Here is a 21799-nt window from a genome sequence, read left to right as displayed (position 1 = left end):
GACAACCATGTGCCAGGCACTATGCTAAGCTCTTTACAAATATCTCATTTGATTGTCACAACCTTGATAGGTAGGTGTCATTATTGCCATCTCTCCCATTTTACAGCTGAGGAAACTGAGACAGACAGAGGGGAGGTGATTTGCCCTGGGTCACTCAGCGAAGTGAAGTAGGATTTGAAACTCAATTCTTTCTGGTTCCAAGTTCAGCATTGATGTGATGGGAGGAGACAATGGTTGTTCTATACCAAAACCCAGTCCTTGGGAAAGACCCTACAAGAGCCTGGCTGGTGCTGTGTGTTCTCAGACCCTTAGATAAGTACACTGAGCATAGCCACCAAGCCAGATTACATGGCCCTGATGCTCCCTAAGCAACCAGCACATTACTGTTCCTTCATATATGGCTGCTGAGAAGAACTTTTGCGATGACCAATTTCTGTGACTTTGTGGAATTCAGTGGCTATTTTTATTACATATGTAATACAATATTTTGTATACAATTTATACAATAATATAATAATTGTTAATTATTACATAATTACTGCATATAGATATCCCTCCTGAGACAGCAGGTTGTTATTCAAGTCATTTTTCGATCCTGCCCAACTCTTCATGATCCCATTTGGGGTTTTCTTGGCAAAGACACTGAAGTGGTTTGCCATTTTCTTCTCAATTCATTTTACAGATGGAGAAACTGAGGCAAACAGGGTGAAGTGACTTGCCTAGGGTCACACAGCTAGTAAGTGTCTGAGGGCAGATTTGAGTCTAGGAAGAGGAATCCAACTCCAGGCCAGGCATTCTATGCAATATGGCACCTAGTGACCCTAAGACAGTAGGTAGGATAACACTATGGTCCTGTAGCCTTTGGGACAATTGGTCCCAGTGTTTGACATAAGAGATTTCAAGAAAGCAGAGAGCCAAGCCCTCTATGGGAAATATGTGAGGCAAGAAAAGGGGCTTGCTCTTAAAAGTGAAAAGCTTGCAAAGCACTTTGTACATATCATCTCATTTGAGCCTCACTATAACTCTATGAGGCAGGTGCTATTATTATCTCCCTTTTACAGATGAGGAAACTGAGGCTGGCAGAGGTTTAGTGGCATGCCCAGGGTCACTTTTAAAATAATTTTTGAATGAAGACCCAACACTGGCCCAGCTCCTGCCAATTCATTTTGTTATCTCTCCAAGGTAAGTGGTCCTTCCCTTTCAGCCCTCTCAGACTTTCTCTCTGAACCAGGTCCAGTCCAGTCCTCCCTCTCTGGTATCCCACAGTCCTAGACACAGGGCACATGGAGTAGAGTGAGTTACCTAAACAGGAACTCTGGTGGGCTCCAATGGACTGAAAGAGGGGTCTATGGGTGGGTGAGTGACCCAGAGAGGGAGCCCTGCCCTCCAAACATAGGTTTCGTGGAGAGGAGTCAGTCTGCTGCCCAAGGACAGATAGCCTTTGGGCACTTGGGGAGGGGTGCCAGGCTCAGCTCCTCTGGATGGAACAACTTCTGGCCCTTTGAGCAGATTAAGGGCAATGAAAACCCAATTTCCCTAATCTGAGTTTGCCAGGATCCTGCCCTGCTCCTGTCAACCTGCCCCTGACATTCATCACATGTACTCCCCCACCTCTACCTTGCCGTCTCACCAAAAAAAAATATGTCTCCAGAACTCATTTCCTTGTTACAAAGTGAGCTTTGCTATTGGAATTTTGTCCAGGGCTACCCTGGACTAGATCAGTACCCAAGGTGATGAACTGCCCTGAGGCCCAAAAATCCTTGCAGTAACCTTCTTGGAGTGGCTTCATCAGCCGAGGGTGCAAGCTGTGAGAAAACACCCCCAGGGAGGAGTGAAGGGGAGAGGGGGAAGCTGGTGAGGAAGGGGCAGTGCCAAGGGAGGAGGGCTAGCTCCCTGGGAGCAGCTGTGTCCTGAGCTAAGTAGCTGAGCAACCTTTATGCTAATTGTGGAGCAAACATGGGCAACTCTGATCCCCAGAATCAATCAGTCAGCCTGCAGCCACAGAGCCCTGGCTCGCCGCCAGACTTGGGGAGGAGGGACTGGGCTCTGCTGCCTTTCTAATCTGGAGTTCCTCATTTACTCTCTCCCCCGCTCCATTTCCTGCAAATTCTTCATCCTGTAAATTAACCAAACATCTTTCCATTTGTCCAGGAATAAGAAATATCCAAAGAAAAACAAAGTGATGGGCACACAACTGTATTTTTCTTCTCCAAATTTAATTAAATTATTTTCCTTGACTAATAAGCATTTATTTCCTTTTTGATATTAAATTATTTTTTATGAACAAAAAACTATTTTCTTTTCTATGTCCAATCCAATAAACATTTATTAAGCATCTGCTATAGTCCAGGCACTGTGCTAAGAACTGGGGAAATAATTTATGAAAAAGAAGACAACCTCCCTCAAGGAGCTCCCTATCTAATGAACTTATATCCCTACCTCTCCTTGAGAAAGAAAAGCAAAATCCTTGTTAAAAAAAAAAAATGGATAGTCAAGCAAAACAAACTCCCATATTGGCCATATCCAATAATAGGTGTCTTGATCTACACCCTGAGTCCATCACATCTCTGTCAGAGGGTTGGGGGCACATTCCATCAAGCATCATCAGTCCTTTGGAATCATGGCAGGTGGAACAGGGTATGCTCTTTAGTACGCTGAAATTATGTTAACTATAAACAACTTCTGCTATATAAAGTTTTCAATAAGACGTTTAACTTGAAAAGGAAAAGGGAGGTGGAATCAGACTGGTCAGGTGTTGTGGAATCTTCTGTGGACATCTGCTCTCTCCCCTCCTCCTGACAACATTGTCTTTGCTGACCCTTGGTACTCCACCAAGATTCTCATGGCCATACAGATGCTGATTTTCTGGATGAGGCAGAAAGATAGTACCAAGGACAGATCTATAGAGGAGATGGAGAAAAGCTGGGAATCTAGGACCAGGGTAGACTCAGGAGTCCAGTGAGTCTGGTCTTTCTGGGCTGGGGTCTCCAGTAGAAGTGACTGGAGAGAGAGGAAAAGCCCCATCAGGTAGGGCTGTAGAGAGAATTCAGACTTTATAGCCAGCACCAGAGGAGAGAACAATTTATGATCTCCCTCAAAGCCAGAACTAGATGTTGGTAAGGTGGATTCCTTGGACACCAAAGACAGACACTTGGAAAAGTCTTAATTTTCAGAGGGCATTTGTAAAATTTTGCTTTCCAGGAGGCATAAAGCAGCCTATCCAAACACTTTTTAGAAGACTGGGCTGTAAGAGGTCAGGAACCATTCCTTGTCTGTGCTTAATTGCTACCCATCAGTCACAAACTCAGAACCCCAAGGAGGGTGTCTCCCTCCTAATCCTAAGATTCAACAAGGGATATTGAAGGCTGCAAAAGATGAGGAGACTAGGCTGGGTCATGTGTAGAATCTGAGACCCACAGGATTGTGGGGGAGACAGCAAGTCTGGGGTGAGGAAAAGGGGAATAGAAATCCCTCTCCTTGCCCTTGGAGACTCCCTCCTCACCCTGTAAGTAAGAGAAGAGAAGGAAAGAAGGGAGGTCCCTCTAGGGGTGACTGATGGAGCAGGCAGGGCAATCCAGACCTGGCTTCTGGGGCCAGGGCCCCTCCCATGATAGCCACCTCCTCTAACCTGACTCTTCCTGTGGTTCTGGAGCATGATAGAAAGCAGAGGTAAGAAGGGTCACTGGTCCCCCCCAGTCCCGCCCAACTCAGAGGCATCCTGCAGTGCCCAGGGCTAGGCTGAGAAGGGGAGGGTGGTTCTGGGAGTTGGAGGGACCTCTTCACTGCTGGTCACGGAGATGGAGTCAAGTTGAGCGGTGTTGTGATGATGCCTGTGCCAGGCTTTACAGAGGCTTGGGGCTTGCATAATAATATTGATTTGCACCTTCTTTCCTCAGATCTTGAATTAGGAAGAAGTCATTCTCTTCAGGTTCCCAGATCAGGAAGATTTGCACCTAGTACTCTCAGTGTGTGAACTATAGAAGTACCTCCAGTAAATCCTTACATTTTCTTCTAGGAATGGGAGATGCTGAGGGAAATGATGAGAGAGCCTTTGGGGAAAGGGGGCTGAGTGATCCCATAGAAAAGAGCAGAGATATCCAGAGAGACAGAACAGGATATGGTAGAAAGGTGACCCAGGTTACCTGAGAAACCCTTCATTTTCCTGCTCTGAAAAATAGTCCCACAGAATAGAAGGTAAACGATGACCCTCTGGTCTTGGGGCATCCCACATTCTAGGCCTGAGATGGAGATTAGGTTCTGAGGAATGAGGGTTTGAGGAAAACCTTGAGCCTATAAGGCAAAACACTTGCTCCCCAGGGAGGGGAAAGCCAGAGATCAGACACAGACTAGCTCTTGGGAGTTTGGAGCTGGTTGCTTTCACCAATGCCTCACTCTGACCACCAGCACATAACACTACCTCCAGGCTTCATCCCATGAATGCTCAGGGGTCCCTGGCAGACATCCATTGCTTGGTTCTCTCACTTACCAGCCCAGCTCAGGGTCCCATAAGGAGAGGCAGGACATGTCCCATAGTCTAGGGTAGGATAAGCAGGTCCATCCTGCCTCTTTCTCCTCCTGGAGATGATGGCAAGGTAGCAGAGGCCTCTGAGGGGGCAGGTGATGGGGAAGGAGGACCCACATTCTTCCACCGGGGAGGCAGAGTTTCCTTTAAGACCCTGTTATCATAAGTCAGTCCCCCTCTAACACCAACATGGGGGAGTCCCAATTGATTGAAAGTCAAGGGATTGGATAGAACACAATAAGGGAGGACCAACGCCCTCCAAAGTAGGTTAGAAAAGGAACTGTTATGTGAAAAGGAAGAATGCCTCCTCTTCTGTATCCTGGGGCTTCAGGGGAATAGATGGTACCAGGGTCAAGTTTTTCTGTGACAAGAAGCCTTCCCGAAGTCATATTCCCCAAATTCTAGCTTGGACTGGGATATAGAGGGGTCTAGGCTTGGACTGGAATTGGGGTCTCTCTTCACTGAACAGGGTTGGGGGTGGGAAGCAAGGTTGGGCTAGCCCCACCATGGACAGAACTGAGATATGGGATATGTTGGTCCCCATTGACAGGAGATCCTTCATACTAGCTAGTGACTCAATGTGCTATGTCCCCTCTAGAACTAGCCACCCTGAGGTCTCACTACTAGGTGCCACAGGGCTGAGCAGAGGAGGCTAGAGTGGGATCCCTTTTCCCAAGGTCCCTCATTATTTCTTGATCAGATCCCACCAGGATCTCCCCATCTCAAGGGTTGTGGGCTCAGGCATCCAGAAGCAGAACTGACAAGGACACAATGTTGCTTAGATGAACAGGGAGTCACCAACGATAAGCCTTCTGGTAAGATGGTACACCACTGGGCCTTACCATTCACCTGGCAACTGATCACTAAGGATTCAGAGCTTTGTCATCCATCTTTCTGCTGAATCCTAAGCACCACAGGGCCTTTTCATTGTAACAATTAAAATAAGGCAAACTGAGACACAAAGTTCCAAGCACAATCAACTTACTAGTAAACCACAAATTTGCCAATAAATAGGATCTCAGTTTCCTCAACAAAGCTAAGATCCCAAATAAGCAGAGCAGTTCTCTTTTACATGGGGAGTACAGAACAGAGACCAGGATTTCATGGGCAGGGAGCAAGGTATGATTGGTTACAAGAGCACATCATGAATGGTGACATCACTATGTTTAATTACAGAGCTGATACAACGATCCATGACAATTTCAAAAGTCTCCTGATGAAAAATGCTCCCCGGGGGGGGGGGGGGGGGGCGGAGCCAAGATGGTGGAGTAGAAAGATGCACATACACATAGCTCCAAACCCACAACCCATAGAATGGCTACAGGGAAGTAATTCACGGCGAATTCTGCACCCAGAGGCCATGGAACATTGGAGTGAGGGAGATTTCTGTTCCGGAGAGACCAGCAAACCTCTCGCGGGGGGGTCCTTCGCGCTGCGGACTGGGCGCTGGGACTGGGAGCTGAGTGTAGCCCTGCCGTGGCCGCGGCACCAAGAGGAAAAGATCCGAGCGGGCTTCAGGGACGGGATCTCCAGTGGCCACGCGGGTCCCTCCACCCACAGAGGGACCTGCAAACCTCTCGCAAAAGCTCCATCATGCTGCAGATGCGGAACCCAGCCCAGACCTGCCCGGCCGTGGCACGGAGAGGTACAGATCCGAGCAGGCTTCAGGGACGGGATCTCCAGTGGCCGCACAAGTCCCTCCACCCACAGGTGACAGGGGTCGGTGAGAGAGTCTCTTTGGCGGGTCGAAAGGGGAGTGGGGTGCCCCCATAACTCAGGCCCCCTCGGGAGGTAGAAGCTGAGAGGCGGCTGCAGACCGGGGCTTCCCAAGGGGGCAGGAGCCTGGATCCATTGTGGAAGGTCTGTGTATAAACCCCCTGAGGGAACTGAGCCTGAGAGGCGGCCCTGCCCCGACCTCAGCACCTGAACTTAATCTCACACTGAATAGCAGCCCTGCCCCTGCCAAAAGCCCTAAGGCTGGAAGCAGCACTTGAATCTCAGACCCCAAACGCTGGCTGGGAGGATCAGGAGGCAAGGTGGGTGTGAGGAGAATATTCAGAGGTCAAGTCACTGGCTGGGAAAATGCCCAGAAAAGGGAAAAGAAATAAGACTATAGAAGGTTACTTTCTTGGTGAACAGGCATTTCCTCCCTTCCTTTCTGATGAGGAAGAACAATGCTTACCATCAGGCAAAGACACAGAAATCAAGGCTTCTGTGTCCCAGCCCACCCAATGGGCTCAGGCCATGGAAGAGCTCAAAAAGAATTTTGAAAATCAAGTTAGAGAGGTGGAGGAAAAGCTGGGAAGAGAAATGAGAGACATGAAGTCAAAGCATGAACAACAAATCAACTCCCTGCTAAAGGAGACCCAAAAAAATGTTGAAGAAAATAACACCTTGAAAACTAGCCTAACTCAATTGGCAAAAGAGGTTCAAAAAGCCAATGAGGAGAAGAATGCTTTCAAAAGCAGAATTAGCCAAATGGAAAAGGAGATTCAAAAGCTCACTGAAGAAAATAGTTCTTTCCAAATTAGAATGGCACAGATGGAGGCTAAGGACTTTATGAGAAAGCCAGAAATTACAGAACAAAGCCAGAAGAATGGAAAAATGGAAGATAATGTGAAATATCTCATTGGAAAAACAACTGACCTGGAAAATAGATCCAGGAGAGACAATTTAAAAATTATGGGACTACCTGAAAGCCATGATCAAAAGAAGAGCCTAGACATCATCTTTCATGAAATTATCAAGGAAAACTGCCCTGAGATTCTAGAACCAGAGGGCAAAATAAATATTCAAGGAATCCACAGAACACTGCCTGAAAGAGATTCAAAAAGAGAAACTCCTAGGAACATTGTGGCCAAATTCCAGAGTTCTCAGGTCAAGGAGAAAATATTTCAAGCAGCTAGAAAGAAACAATTCAAGTATTGTGGAAATACAATCAGGATAACACAAGATCTAGCAGCCTCTACATTAAGGGATCGAAAGGCATGGAATAGGATATTCCAGAAGTCAAAGGAACTAGGACTAAAACCAAGAATCACCTACCCAGCAAAACTGAGTATAATACTTCAGGGGAAAAATTGGTCTTTCAATGAAATAGAGGATTTTCAAGCATTCTTGATGAAAAGACCAGAGCTGAAAAGAAAATTTGACTTTCAAACACAAGAATGAAGAGAACCATGAAAAGGTGAACAGCAAAGAGAAGTCATAAGGGACTTACTAAAGTTGAACTGTTTACATTCCTACATGGAAAGACAATATTTGTAACTCTTGAAACATTTCAGTATCTGGGTACTGGGTGGGATTACACACACACACGCACACACGTGCCAGGCCTAGAGGCCTGTGGGCTACCCGAGTCTGCTTACCTCACCTCCCGAGGTCTTCAGTTGGCCAAACCGGATGCTCGTATGAGAGAAAGGACGTTCCAGAGTCGAACAAGGGTTGAGCTTTATTTCAGGGTCTGGTTACAAGTGCAGGGGAATTCTTCCTTAGGAGGGAGTGAAGAATCTCCCAAGGAGGCAAAGATCTTACAATAAGAGATTGGAAATAGAAGTGTAAGTGGGGAGAGAGGGGGAGGGGAGAGAGGAGAGAGGAAAAGTGGAGCCTTGTTGTCCTGTCCGCTCCGCGCCCCTCCCGCCCAAGAGAGCTTTCAGGCTTTCCTGATCCTACTTAAGCTCTGCAGCGGCATAGTTTGCATCTGAATACCGTGCCTGTTAGGTAACTAGGTGTGCTCCAATCTGGGACAATCTCGAGGGCGGGGAGAGCTCTCTCCCATCACGTTTCTCACGGGAAGAGGCAGAAATACACGAGATAGCTCGGTTCACCTCGATTCCCAGCCGTTTCCTGGGGGGTCTCGTGAGAACTCTAAGATTTAGAAGTTCCCACCTTTACCCGCCCGAGACTGTCCACGTGGAATTGAGCTTCCAACCCTAGCACACACGCACACATACATAGAGACAGAGTGCACAGAGTGAATTGAAGAGGATGGGATCATATCTTAAAAAAAAAATGAAATCAAGCAGTGAGAGAGAAATATATTGGGAGGGGAAAGGGAGAAATTGAATGGGGCAAATTATCTCTCATAAAAGAGGCAAGCAAAAGACTCATTAGTGGAGGGATAAAGAGGGGAGGTGAGAGAAAAACATGAAGTCTACTCTCATCACATTCCACTAAAGGAAAGAATAAAATGCACACTCATTTTGGTAGGAAAACCTATCTCACAATACAGGAAAGTGGGGGATAAGGGGACAAGCAGGGTGGGGAGGATGATAGAAGGGAGGGCATGGGGAGGAGAGTGCAATTCGAGGTCGACACTCATGGGGAGGGATAGGATCAAAAGAGAATAGAAGTAATGGGGGACAGGATAGGATGGAGGGAAATATAGTTAGTCCTATACAACACAACTATTATGGAAGTCATTTGCAAAACTACACAGATTTGGCCTATATTGAATTGCTTGCCTTCCAAAGGGAAGGGGTGGAGAGGGAGGGAGGTAAAGAAGTTGGAACTCAAAGTGTTAGGATCAACTGTCGAGTAATGTTCTTGCCACTAGGAAATAAGAAATACAGGTAAAGGGGTATAGAAAGCTATCTGGCCCTACAGGACAAAAGAGAAGACGGAGACAAGGGGTCATAGGGGCAATTAGAATGCTTGGTGTTTGGTGGGGGGGAGGGGATAAAAGGGGAGAAAATTTGTAACCCAAAATTTTGTGAAAATGAATGTTAAAAGTTAAATAAATAAATTTAATTAAAAAGAAAAACAAAACACTAAAAAAAAAAAGAAAGAAAAATGCTCCCCACTTCCAGAGAGAACTGATGAACTCTGAGTACAGATTGAAGCACTTTTTTCACTTTATTTTATTTTTGCAGTATGGCTAATAGAACACTGATCTTCCTGAGTTCAAATTCAGCCTCAGACACTTACTGGCTGTGTGACCCTGGGCAAGTCACTTCACCCTGTTGGCCTCAGTTTCTTCATCTATCAAATGAGCTGGAGAGGAAATGGCAAACCACTCTAGTATCTTTACCAAGAAAACCCCAAACGGGGTCACCGAGAATTGGACACTGAAAAGTGAGTGACTAACAAAAACAAATATGGAAATGTGTTTTTTATGACCTCACTTATTTAATGGGTATCATATTGCTTGCCTTCTCAATAGAAGAAAAGGGATTGGAGGAAGAGAGAGAATTTGGAATTGAAATTTTAAAAAATGAATTTTTAAAAGTCTTTTAAAAGTATGTGGGACAGATAGAATATTTTCTCCAGTCTAAAATCCTTTTAACTCATAAGCATTTAGTCAATAAGTATTCTTTAAGTGCCCACTACTTGCCTGGAACTGTGCTAAGCCGTGGAGATAACAAAGGGAGACAAAAGGCAGTCCCTGCTTAGGAGGAGCTCACAATCTAATGGGGGAGACCGTATATAAACAGGTAGTTACAAATAAGATAGACTCAAAATTAATGGGAAATAGTCAACAGGGGGAATTTTTACCTTTAGGAAAGTGTGTAGGACAAAACACTTTTCTTAGGGAATGAATAAGGAATAAGTCTCCCCTCTAGAATATTGCCCTCCCCACACAAAGTGATTGGATTATTGATTCATGGAAGGGGAAGTCTTCTCTACTTCACCCCTGGAGGGATTAGCCTAAAACTTAGACAAGGGAAGTCCCTCTATACCATTCACAGAGAAGAGGCTTTTTGTCTTATTCAGAAGAGATTTAGCCTCTCCCATTCAGAAGAAATCCTTGGTGTGGGAATCTCTGGAAGGCTCATTCTCTGAGGAGAGTGATGCTGGAAGGAACAGGATGGTAATTTTGTTACTCAGCTCTTCTGGCAAGCTAATCCCCCAAACTGTATTTTACCATATTAAGATCTTTTTCTTATTCAATATTCCCATAAATGCTTCCTTAAATCATCTTGGGATAGAGAATATTGGAAGGTGTGGGGGAATGTTGCCAGTTAGACATCTCTCTCTGATCCAGAAATGGCTTGGATATTAGAGATTAATGCTATAGGAAATAAAATCATAATCTATGTCCAAAATTCACAATATGGTACTGATATTATTTTCTTTGACACACAGGGACGTACAGCTAATAAACTGTCTGAGGCAGGATTCAAACTCAGATTTTCCTGACTCAGTCCAGTGCTCTACCCATTAGGCTACACAACTTCCCTCTATATTTAGGAAGTAGGAAACAAGAGATATCCCGGTATTTGAACTTATAAACCAACCCTCTGATTCAGTCCTCATAGATCAAGGGAGCCCAAGGAAGAAGAGAGAAGGGACCTGGCAGGACCATGGCTCAGTGAAACTGCATCGCTGGACAGTCTGGTCTTCAGCTCTGCTCACACGCTGCCTGTTCAGGATGGAGGACTTTATGGATAAATGATGTGCCTGTATCTGCTATAGAAAGATCCTAGATTGGAGAAGAATGAAGAGGAACAAACCAGTCAGGGTTGACTTAGTGTTCCAGATTTGCCTTTACCAGATGTTTGTGGTGATGATTCTGTTAGCCTCTCCTTTTCCCCAGCATGAGCCAGTGACTTAGTTAGGAACATAGCATTCTGAGCAGCATGGCAGCTGTTGATGGAGACTGGCCAGGTCAAGATGCTTTTTAGACAAGCCTCAAGTGAACTGGTCTTTTGGAGTCCTGCAAAGGTTATCACATAAAAATTGAATTTTGGAGGTGGAAGGAACCACAGAGGTCATCTCTCTGAACCATGCTCGAAAAGGAACCTCTCTTACCAAAACAACCAGACATCTGGTCATCCAGTTGTCTCCTAGAGGACTTCTAAAGGGGTGGAGCCCATCACCTGTTATGGCAGCACTACCAACCCACAGAGAGATATGATTACTTCTGTCTCATATTAATAGTCAGTTATTAAAATTGGGGAGACACAAGTTTTTTTCTCTGTCTTATTTCCTTCTGAAGCCCAGTCTCTCAAGGACAGGGCTGATGGAAGACAGGATTAGCAGTCTCCTCATTCTGGATACTGCTACTCAACCTAATTAGATCAGACTTCTAATCTAAAATGAATTCCTGCTCAATGTGTTCTGAGGTAATTTGGGTAGAGGTAGATCCTTTGTTTAGGTTACCCAAGGCTGTGGGTGGTCTGGGTATAGAGGTAGTTTCCTTGGCCAAGAGGGACATGATGTTACTCTCCCAGTCCCTCATTAGAATAGATCCACCTATCATTAATTGCCAACCAACAAGAGTTGATTTTCAGCCTCAGGAACACCCACTCTTCCAACGGCATACAAATTATGAGCCCACTGCTATGAGTCGTCTTTGGTCCAAGAGAAATAGTCAAATAATCATTCCTTTTATTGGTAAAATGCTAGCATTATTCATAAACTTATTAATTACCCAGAAACTATGTCTCTTGAATTTTTTAAATGTCACACAAATGTGTTCTAGATTGGAGAGAGTAGGGACTAGAAGCCAAGAGCCCAATTAGGATGCTCTTGCAAGAAGTGATGAAAGGCTGAATTGGATGGCTGTAGCAATGGAGAGAAGCAGACATATATGATACGTATCATGGAAATAAAATAGACAAAATTCTGATTAGATATTGTTTGGATATAGATGGGTTAGGGTGAGGGAAGATGACTTTCAGTTTACAAACCTGGGTGATTCAAAGAATTGAAGTAGTATAATCGATAGAGCGCTGAACTTGGAGTGAAGAAAACCTGAATTCAAATCCAGCCTCAGACCTTTTCTAGCTGTGTGACCCTGGACACATCACATGACCTGGCTCAACCTTAATTTCCTCATCTGTAAAATGGGAGTCATAATAACATTTACCTCCTAGGGATATTGGGAGGATTAAATGAGATAGTATGTGTAAAGTGATTTGCAAACATTGAAGTGCCATGTAAATGATATTTTCAATCAATCAGTAAACATTTATTAAGCACCTACTATGTACCATACACTCTGCTAAGCGGTGGATGTACAAAAAAAGGCAAAATACAATCCCTGACCTCAGAGAACTTATAATTTAATTGAGACAACCTGCAAACAAATATATACAAAGCAGGATAAATTGGAGATAATTAACAGAGGGAAGGCAGTGGAGTGGACGTAAGAGAGATCAAGAAATCTTCCAGCTGTCATTTGTGTCCTCAGTGGAAGGAGAGACGTTAGGAGCAGGTATATGTTCTGTTTTGAATGTGTGGAGGCTGAGATGTCTGCAGAATATCTGCTTTGGAACGTTAATAGCAGTCGGTGATACAGGACTGTATCCAAATTAGGATAGAGAGATATGGGAGTTAACCTGGATAGAGATGCTCATCAGTCTCCTTGGGGAGGATGAGAAGAGGGCCCTTGGTGGAACTCAAGGTCAGTGGGACAGGTCATGGATGCTGTTATGGCAAAGGAGCCTGGAAAGGCACATTCAGGGACAACCAGAAGAGAACTTTGTTCTGGAAATCTAGGGAGGAAAAAGTATCTGGAAAGAGAGGATAGTCAATGGTGTCACAAATGCAGAGAAGTCAACTAAAGAAAGACGATATGATTTAGTGATTAAGAAATCATCCGTAACCTTGGATAGGGCAATTGCAATTGAGTGATGAGGTCAGAGAATGGCACAGATTGAGAAGAGAATGGAAAGAGAGGAAGTGGGGGCAATTGAGTAGGGTGATGCATAAAAGTTCAAGAGACACAATTTCTGGGTAATTAATCATTTTATTAATCATGCTAGCATATAATTAATAAAAAGGAGTCAGTGACACTCTCAAATGCCAAAGACCCCTCATGGAACCCACTCAACACTTATCTGCTCTTGGAAGAATGGATGTTCCCGAGGTTGGAAATCAACTCTCAATGGTTAACAAGTAATTCAGTAAAGAATATTATAAGGAGAGGTGGCCCTATTTTAATGAGAGTCTGGGAGATGTGACTCTGATGACTCAGTCTTGGTCAAAAAGACTTGTCTATACTTATATCACTCTGTCTAGGATAATCTAGACAAAAGGGGAGAAATTCACTTTTACACAGACCTGTCTGAAGAAAACGTCATGGATGGGAATCCACAAAAGGTCACACTTCATAGCATCAAACCTGGGCCTATTTGACCTCAGAGTCCCTTGAAGGGGTGCAGCATAGATGCAGACTTGGGTCATGTTCCTTTTAAAAGAACATGTGATCATAGGTTTAGAGCTAGAAAGGACCAGAGAGCCCACTAAGTACACCCCTTCATTTTACAGATGGAGAAACAGAAGCAGAAAGAGGTTAAGTGACTTGTTAATAAGTGAGGTAAGACTGGAATTCAGGTCATTTACTCAAGTCATTTACTAAGCAACTACTATGTGCCAGGCTCTGTGCTAAGCTCTGTGGATACAAAGAAAGGCAAAAGACTGTCCCTGCCGGCAAACAGTTCACAGTCTAATGGGGAAAGACAACTTGCAAATCACAACCTTGTACAATATATGTGTGTATACACATACATATATATGTATACTCTCTCTATATACATATGTGTATATATTATATATGTACATACACACACACACATATAAAAATTGGAGATAGTTAACAGAGGGAAGAAATTACTAGCATTGAGGGGGAATAGAGGAAGCTTCTTGCAGAAGGTGGAATTTTAGCTGGGACTTGGAGTGAGTCAGGGAAGACAAGAGCTGAAGATGAAGAGGGAGAGAACTCCAGGCATGGGGAATGACCAGTGAAAATACCCAGAATCAGTAGATAGAGTGTCCCATACAAGGAACAACAGGAGGTCAGTGTATGTGGATTTCAGATTCTATGAGGGGTGCGGTATATAAGAAGACTGAAAAGGTAGAAAGACACCAGGAAGACTCTAAAAGTCAAACACAGTATTATATATTCAATCCTAGGGGCAATAGGGAGCCACTAAAGTTTGTTGAGTAGGGGTGACATGGTCAGACTAGTGGAGTATGGACTGTAGTAGAGAGGGACTTGAGCTAGGGAAATCAACCAGCAGGCTATTTGCAACAGTCTAGCAGTGAGATGATGGGACCCTGTACCAGAGCGATTGCAGTGCCAGAGGAGAGAAGAGGGCATTTTTGAGAGATATGAGGGTAGAAACAAGAAGACTTGACAACAGATTGAATATAGGGAGTTAGAGAGAGTGAAGAATCAAGGATGACACATAGGTTGCAAGCCTGGCTGACAGGGAAGATGATGGTAAATTGGACAATAATAAAGGAGTCAGGAAAAGGGAAGGGCTTGAGATGGGGTGGGAAGGAGATAATGAGTTCATTTTTGCACATGTCCAATGCACAACTGGAGATGTGAGACTGGGGCTTAAGGACATACATCGATCTGAGAATCATCTCTATACAGATAATATTTGGATCCTTAGGAGCTGATGAGCTCCCCAAGTAAAATAGTATAGAGGGAGAAAAGAGGACCCAGGACACCTACAATTAGCAGGCATGACCTGGATAAAGATCCAGTAAAGGAGCTTGAGAAGGAGTGGTCTGATAGGTACCAGGAAAATCAGGAGAGAGTGGTGTGGAAACCTAGGGAGAAAAGAGGGTCAAGGAGAGACTGATTAATAGTGTCAAAGGCTATAGGGAAGTCAAAGAGGATGAGAATGGAAACAAATCTACCAGATTTGGCAATTAAGAGATCTTTGGTAACCGGAGAGAACAAAGGGTTTCCCTAACTCCAAACCCAGCACTTCATCCAGTTTGCCAATTGGCATGCTTGAAGATGCAGAGCTGTCCAAACACTTTGGGTAGGAGGCTGGGAGTACATGGGAAAATGGCAGCAGAGGATGAGGACAAGAAAGAAAGCTTGACTTCAGAACTCTGAAAGTACAGAGAACGAAGTGGACGAAGACATGATGCACACGCCTCCTGCATGCAGTGGGGTGTTCCTGAGGTCTGGATGCCTCCAGGCTTTGTCTCCCTCCCCCTTAGCATAGAAGAACCCCCCAGTGCAGGGTCTGCATCTTTTCCCAGAATCTTCATCTGAGTTTCCTAAGAACATGCCTTCACTTTTGTGGCCACTGGGTGGCAGCAGGGACACACAGCTTTCTACTTGAGCTGGTCCTCAAACTTTGGGGACCTCTGACCAAAGAATGTGGGATGATGGTAGTAATGATACCACTCCCACCCCTGCCTCATTTCCATGCTGCTTTGAGGCTTGCAAAGCACTTCATGCCTACTAGCTCCTTTGATCCTCCTATTTACAGCAAACATTATCATTCCCATTTTACAGATGAGGAAACTGAGGCTGGGAGAGGCAAAATGACTTGCTCAAAGTCAGACAATTAGCTAAGCGTCGAGTCAGAGCTCAAACCAGCTTTTCCTCACCCTTCCTCACTTCTTAGACATTAGAAGTAGGACTTAAGATGTCAGAGCTCTGAAGATCTCAGAACATAGACAATTGATGGAGCATTTAAAGTAGCAGCAATGATATTCAGCGATTACATAGGACCTTCAGGTTTGCAAAGTGCTTTACAAGTATTATCTCATTTTATCCTTATAACAACTCTGGGAGGTAGGTGCTATTATTATCCCCATTTTATAGATGAGGAAATTAAAGCTATAGATGATATTAGATGAGGCTGAGAGAGGTTAAGCAAGTTGCCCAGGGTCACAGAGCTAGTAAGTTTTTGAGGCAGGATTTGAAATCAGGTCCAGTGCTCTAATCACTGTGCCACCTAGCTGCCTTGTGATCCATTTATCTATTTATCATTCATTAAGTGGCTATGTGGTACTACAGGAGGTGCTGGGGATACAAAATAAAAAATGGAACAGTCTCTGCTCTCAGGGAGCTTCCATTCTGAGAGGAGAGACAACCTATACCTATACAGGGGTGTGTGTGTGTGTGTGAGTGTGTGTGTGGGTGTGTGCGTGTGCGTGCGTGTGTGTAATCAGCAGCCAGGAGATCAAGTCTTGAAGGAAGCCAGGGATTCTGGAGGAGGAGAGGACAAGCATTCTAGCCATGGAGAACAGCCAATGGATGCAAAGGCATGGAATCAGGAGGTAGAGTGTCTTGTGTGAGTAGCACCAACTAGACCATAGGAGTCTACCGGGATCAGAAAACAGAAAAGGAAGTAACGTATATGTAAGTGTAGAAAGGGGGCAGGTTGTGAAGGATTCTGAATGGCAGGCAATGGAGCTATATTGAATCCTGGAGGTGCTAGGGAGCCCTGGAACTTCCTGAGCAGTGAGGCGATGTTTTAGAAAAGTCAACCAAGAAGCCAAGAAGAGGGTGGGTAAGAGTGGGGAAACACTTGAGAGAGGGAAGCCAGATAGAAGACTCATGCAATAGTCCAGGTAAGAGGTGATGAGACCCTGAACTAGGGTAGTGGGGCAGAGCATCTGAGGGATGTTGCAAATTACAAGATTTAGTAGTGGATTGGATATGAAGGGTGAGAAGATTTTATAGCAGATAGGGTGACAGGGTCAGACTTCTCTCCCCTCCCCTTTTTGCTGGCATTTATGTAACACTTTTGCCAGGCCTAGAGGCCTGTGTGGGCTACCCGAGTCTTTCTTACCTGTCCCAGGTCTTTGGTTGGCCAAACCGGATAAACGTATGAGAGAAAGGTCGTTCCAGAGTCGAACAAGGGTTGAGCTTTATTACAGGGTCTAGTTACAAGTGCAGGGGGGTCTTCCTTAGGAGGAAGAGGGGGAGATTTCCTAAGGAGGCTAAGCTTAAGGGATTGGAAGTAGAAGTACAAGCGGGGAGAGAGGGGGAGGGGAGAGAGGAAAGAAGAGGAGCGGAGCCTACTGTCCTCTTGGCTCCACACGTGCTAAGAGAGAGCTTTCAGGCTTCCTCAATCCTACTTAACCTTCAGCCGCACAGTTTGCATCTCAATACCGTGCTGTTAGGTAACTAGGTGTGCTCCAATCCGGGACAATCTCGAGGGCAGGGAGACTCCACCCATCACGTATCTCCCGGGGAGAGGCGGAAATACCCGAGCTAGCCGAGCTACCTCAGTCTGACCTTCTCAAACCCCCGCTGTTCATGGAGGGCCTCGTAAGACTCTAAGATTTAGAAGTCCCACTTTTACCCGCCCGAGACCATCCACACAGATTTGAGCTTCCAATCCCAACATATCCCCTTCTTTGTTTTGCGCGGAGCGCACCTGGCTCTAGAGCAAACAGTGGCTGGAGGCTGAGTGGATTAGGAAGGCCTTTAGCATATGAGTACCCTACAACAAGACTTCATTCACACAGAAATCTGCAGCTAGCACAACTGACAAAGGGAGGCATCAAATAAAACAAAGATGAAACTAAATGGCTGAGTTACAACAGGGGAAGTGCAATCAACTGATCCCAAAGCATTTTTTAAGAGGAGCAGCTGGTGTAGGCGCCTTACATCACCACTCCCTCAGTCATGCAAATGGATCTCAACGGCCAAGCCTGAATGGCCAAGCCTGTGGTATTCAGGTGAAAAGTTGGTCACCCCTTCCCCCCCCAATGTCCTGGGTTTGTGATATCAAAGTCCTCCTTCAGCCGCTGAAAAAGATGCCTAGATGGAATGGGCAGCAATGCTGGGATGAGTGCTGCTTCCTCTCTGGGCAGCAGGGTTAAAGCTGTTAGCAGCAGACTCAGGTGGTGTATGATCCTTCTCTGGGGTCTCCGGGCTCTCCGACATCGGTTCCCACTTACAGATCCTTCTAATGGGAATCCACGCATTCCCTTTTCCTGTGGAGACACAAACATACCCTCGACCCCATATTAGTATCTTAAAATGTCTCATAGCTGGAGTAGTATGTGCGCTCCTTGAGACAGCTGTATCAAGCTCTGATTGTATTAGGCGACCTTTTCCCCTTCTTTGTTTAGCGAGGATCGCCTTCAAGGTAAAGTTGATAAGAATGCATAGTGGCTGTTTGTTTTGGTATAGCTGCTGCCAGGTGCTCACAAATCCTTGATTAACACCTGTAAGGAACCTGAATTTCCCGGATTTTTTCTTTATAACAAACACAGGAGCATTCCAGGGTGCTGATTGCTCCTTAACCAGTATTTGTAGTGCCTGGAGTTTTTCTGGAGTCAGGGGCCATTGCTCCACCCAAATCGGGGTGTCTGACTTCCAATTCAAGGGTGGGGACTCCAGAGCAACAGCAATGGCCCTTACTAAAAATTTGATAACCTCATCCCGAGGCAGCTAATAGCCATTCCGGCAATCAAGACATAATCGGCGGCCAAGTACTGTAATTGATTTCCTGTAGCCTCAAACTGCCCTGTTCCTTTAAATTGCTGATAAGCCTGGGGGGCCTGAGCCCCTAGCCCACCGGTAGTGCTCTTTACCCTCTGAGAAAATTCTGATACCCAAATCACATTCTGCCCAGGGGTAAGGCAGGCTCTAGCTAAGCTCTTCCAGTCATTAGGAGTCAGAACGAACTGACCACTGAGAGTCTCAAGCATGGCTATGACAAAGGGTGAATTAGGGCCGTGCTTGGTACAAGCCTCTTTAAGAGTCGCCACTCTCTTCCACTCTATGGGTATGTGGCTCCTTCGAACGCCACCGGGGACACTGGGGTCTGCTATTTCTAGCACAGGAAATGTCCCTACATCTTCTCCATTCTCTATAGCCTTTCTTATTCCTTTTTCCAAACTGGACTGTGGCCCTGGACTGTCTGACCAATGGAGCAGGTTATAAGGAGGCGCGGAGGGAAGGCACGGCATATTCTCCCCTGCCTCACCTTTTCCATCCGCTAGATGGAGCTCCGAGTCTATTTTTTCTTTACGCTCCTTAACTTTCCGCTTAACTTTCTGCTTGCCTGGACTCTCCATCCCTCCCGTGTTCTCCCCTCCCCTCTCTCAGCTTCCACTCTCATTCCAATCCCGCCCTGGCCTCTCCAGCCCTTCCAGCAGGCTTTTAATTACACCGAATATCAGGAAATCTAAATCCTCCAGCTCCCCAGGGTATTGTTGCTCATGAGCAGTCATTTGCTCTCCGACCGCTCCCCTTTTTTCTCTTGATATTCCTGCCTGCTTGAGCCAAGGAGAAACTTTCCAAATCCTTTTACAAAATTCTCGGTCATCTAACTCTATTGTGACCCCCGCCTTCCTGCATTCCCTGTGAAGTTTCTCAGCCCAGACCTCCTGTTCTTCTGGCTTTATTACTGGCAATAGATTCCCCATCTCCGCCCTTTTCCCAGGGGTTTGGGAAGCTTCTCTCCACTTTCTCTCCTTCCGAATCTAGGATTCGGGACTCGCTTCTTTCACAGCCCCTTCCGGGTGTACCCCAAAAGCACCCAGGATTATCTACACTCCCAATCCCTGTTGGGGCACCAACTGCCAGGCCTAGAGGCCTGTATTGGGCTACCTGAGTCTTTCTTACCTGTCCCAGGTCTTCGGTTGGCCAAACCGGATAAACGTATGAGAGAAAGGTCGTTCCAGAGTCGAACAAGGGTTGAGCTTTATTACAGGGTCTAGTTACAAGTGCAGGGGGGGTCTTCCTTAGGAGGAAGAGGGGGAGATTTCCTAATGAGGCTAAGCTTAAGGGATTGGAAGTAGAAGTACAAGCGGGGAGAGAGGGGGAGGGGAGAGAGGAAAGAAGAGGAGCGGAGCCTACTATCTTCTTGGCTCCACACGTGCTAAGAGAGAGCTTTCAGGCTTCCTCAATCCTACTTAACCTTCAGCCGCACAGTTTGCATCTCAATACCGTGCTGTTAGGTAACTAGGTGTGCTCCAATCCGGGACAATCTCGAGGGCAGGGAGACTCCACCCATCACGTATCTCCCGGAGAGAGGCGGAAATACCCGAGCTAGCCGAGCTACCTCAGTCTGACCTTCTCGAACCCCCGCTGTTCATGGAGGGCCTCGTAAGACTCTAAGATTTAGAAGTCCCACTTTTACCCGCCCGAGACCATCCACACGGATTTGAGCTTCCAATCCCAACAACTTTAAGCTTTGCAAATTCTTTACAAACATTTCATTTTGTCTTCACAACCCTGAGGGTTAGGTGCTATTATTATCCAAATTTTATGGATGAGGAAACTGAAGCCAATGAGATTAAGTGACTTGCTGTGGGTCTCACTGCTAGTATATGTCTAAGGCTGGATTTTAACTCGGATCTTCCTGACTCCAGGTCCCGTGTTCTATCTACTTCACCACCCAGCTGTCTCAGGAAGATCAATTTGGCAACTGAGCAGAGGGCCGACCCTAGTGTGGAAACACTTAAGGCGGGAACTAGCAGCTATTGCACTACTCCAGATGTGCGGTGATGAAAGTCGGCACCACTTGGTGGTAGCGTCTGAGGAGAGAAGGGAGCATATAGGAGAGATGTATGGAGAAAAAGCAAAAAGCCTTGACAACTGACTGGATATGAGGAATTGGAGACAGTAAGGAGTGAAGAATGATCCCTCTGTTTTGATGGGTGACTTGGAGGATGTTGGTACCTTTGATGGTTATAGGCAAGTGAGCAAGAAGGGAGCATTTGGCAGGGGCAGTTGGAAGAGATGATGAGCTAGGTTTCTGACATATTGAGCTTAAGATGGTAATGGGAAATCCAGGTGGAGATGTCCAATGGGCAGTAGGAGATGTGGGTTTGGAGGTTATGAGAAAGGTTAGGGCTGGATAAGTAGATTTGAGAAGTTTGTATCTAGGGATGATAACTGATGGGAGCTGATGAGATCACCAAGTGAAATAGTAGAGAGGGAGAAGAGAAGAGGGCCCAGGACAGAGCCTTGAGAGTGTTGACCTGAAAACTTGTTGAAGAAAAGGCAACAGGCTAAATGCATACATTTTATGATTTAATTAATTAATCAATCAATTCCCTATTAAAGAAAGCGGTAACATAATGTATTATGGAGCCAGAAATGTTCTGGCTACCCAGTGCAGAAATCTTCTGGCTTATATACATTTCGCTGTGAGAAAAGAACTCTCCTAATTGAGCAAATCATAAATTCAGTAAGATAGGACAATTAACAAAGCAGTGTTGGTCAGGCCTTGGGATTCCAAGCTGGGTAAACATATGTCTCGGAAATCCCACCACTAGTAAGTGGTAGGCTTCCTGCCCCAAAACAGATAACTGACATGGGAAAGGGTAAACAATGTTCAATAGAAATTGCGACCTAAGATGTCTATATTTTCTTTACCATTAATATGCCATAACATAGTATATGTCTACAAATATTAAGATATGGAAAATGTCCCATTATTCAAGATAGTGTCTTAGGTTAAAGGTCTCTTAAGGAATGTAGAGTCAGCCTTGGCTGGCTTTGTTGACATAGGAAGAGGCACCCTCTGAGTTTGCTTCAGAGAGAGCAAAGAGATTATTCTAAAATTTTATATTAAACATTATCAAGAGACATCCATGGTTAATGAATGT

At 45.4% G+C, this 21799-nt stretch overlaps 1 protein-coding gene across 1 annotated transcript in view; it reads right to left on the bottom strand.

Annotated features, from left to right (window-relative positions):
• RPS19 (ribosomal protein S19) overlaps positions 1-14299 on the bottom strand; it is a 66677-nt gene extending 52378 nt beyond the window's left edge. Inside the window, exon 1 of the mRNA XM_072607864.1 lies at positions 14295-14299. The gene's annotated coding sequence lies outside the window, so the exon portion shown is untranslated. The remainder of the gene's footprint in view (positions 1-14294) is intronic.
• Positions 14300-21799: the final 7500 nt, after the last annotated feature.

The sequence above is a fragment of the Notamacropus eugenii genome, chromosome 5 (assembly GCF_028372415.1).
Source record: "Notamacropus eugenii isolate mMacEug1 chromosome 5, mMacEug1.pri_v2, whole genome shotgun sequence".
Lineage (NCBI taxonomy): Eukaryota > Metazoa > Chordata > Mammalia > Diprotodontia > Macropodidae > Notamacropus > Notamacropus eugenii.
This window is presented reverse-complemented; position numbering and strand designations above follow the sequence as displayed.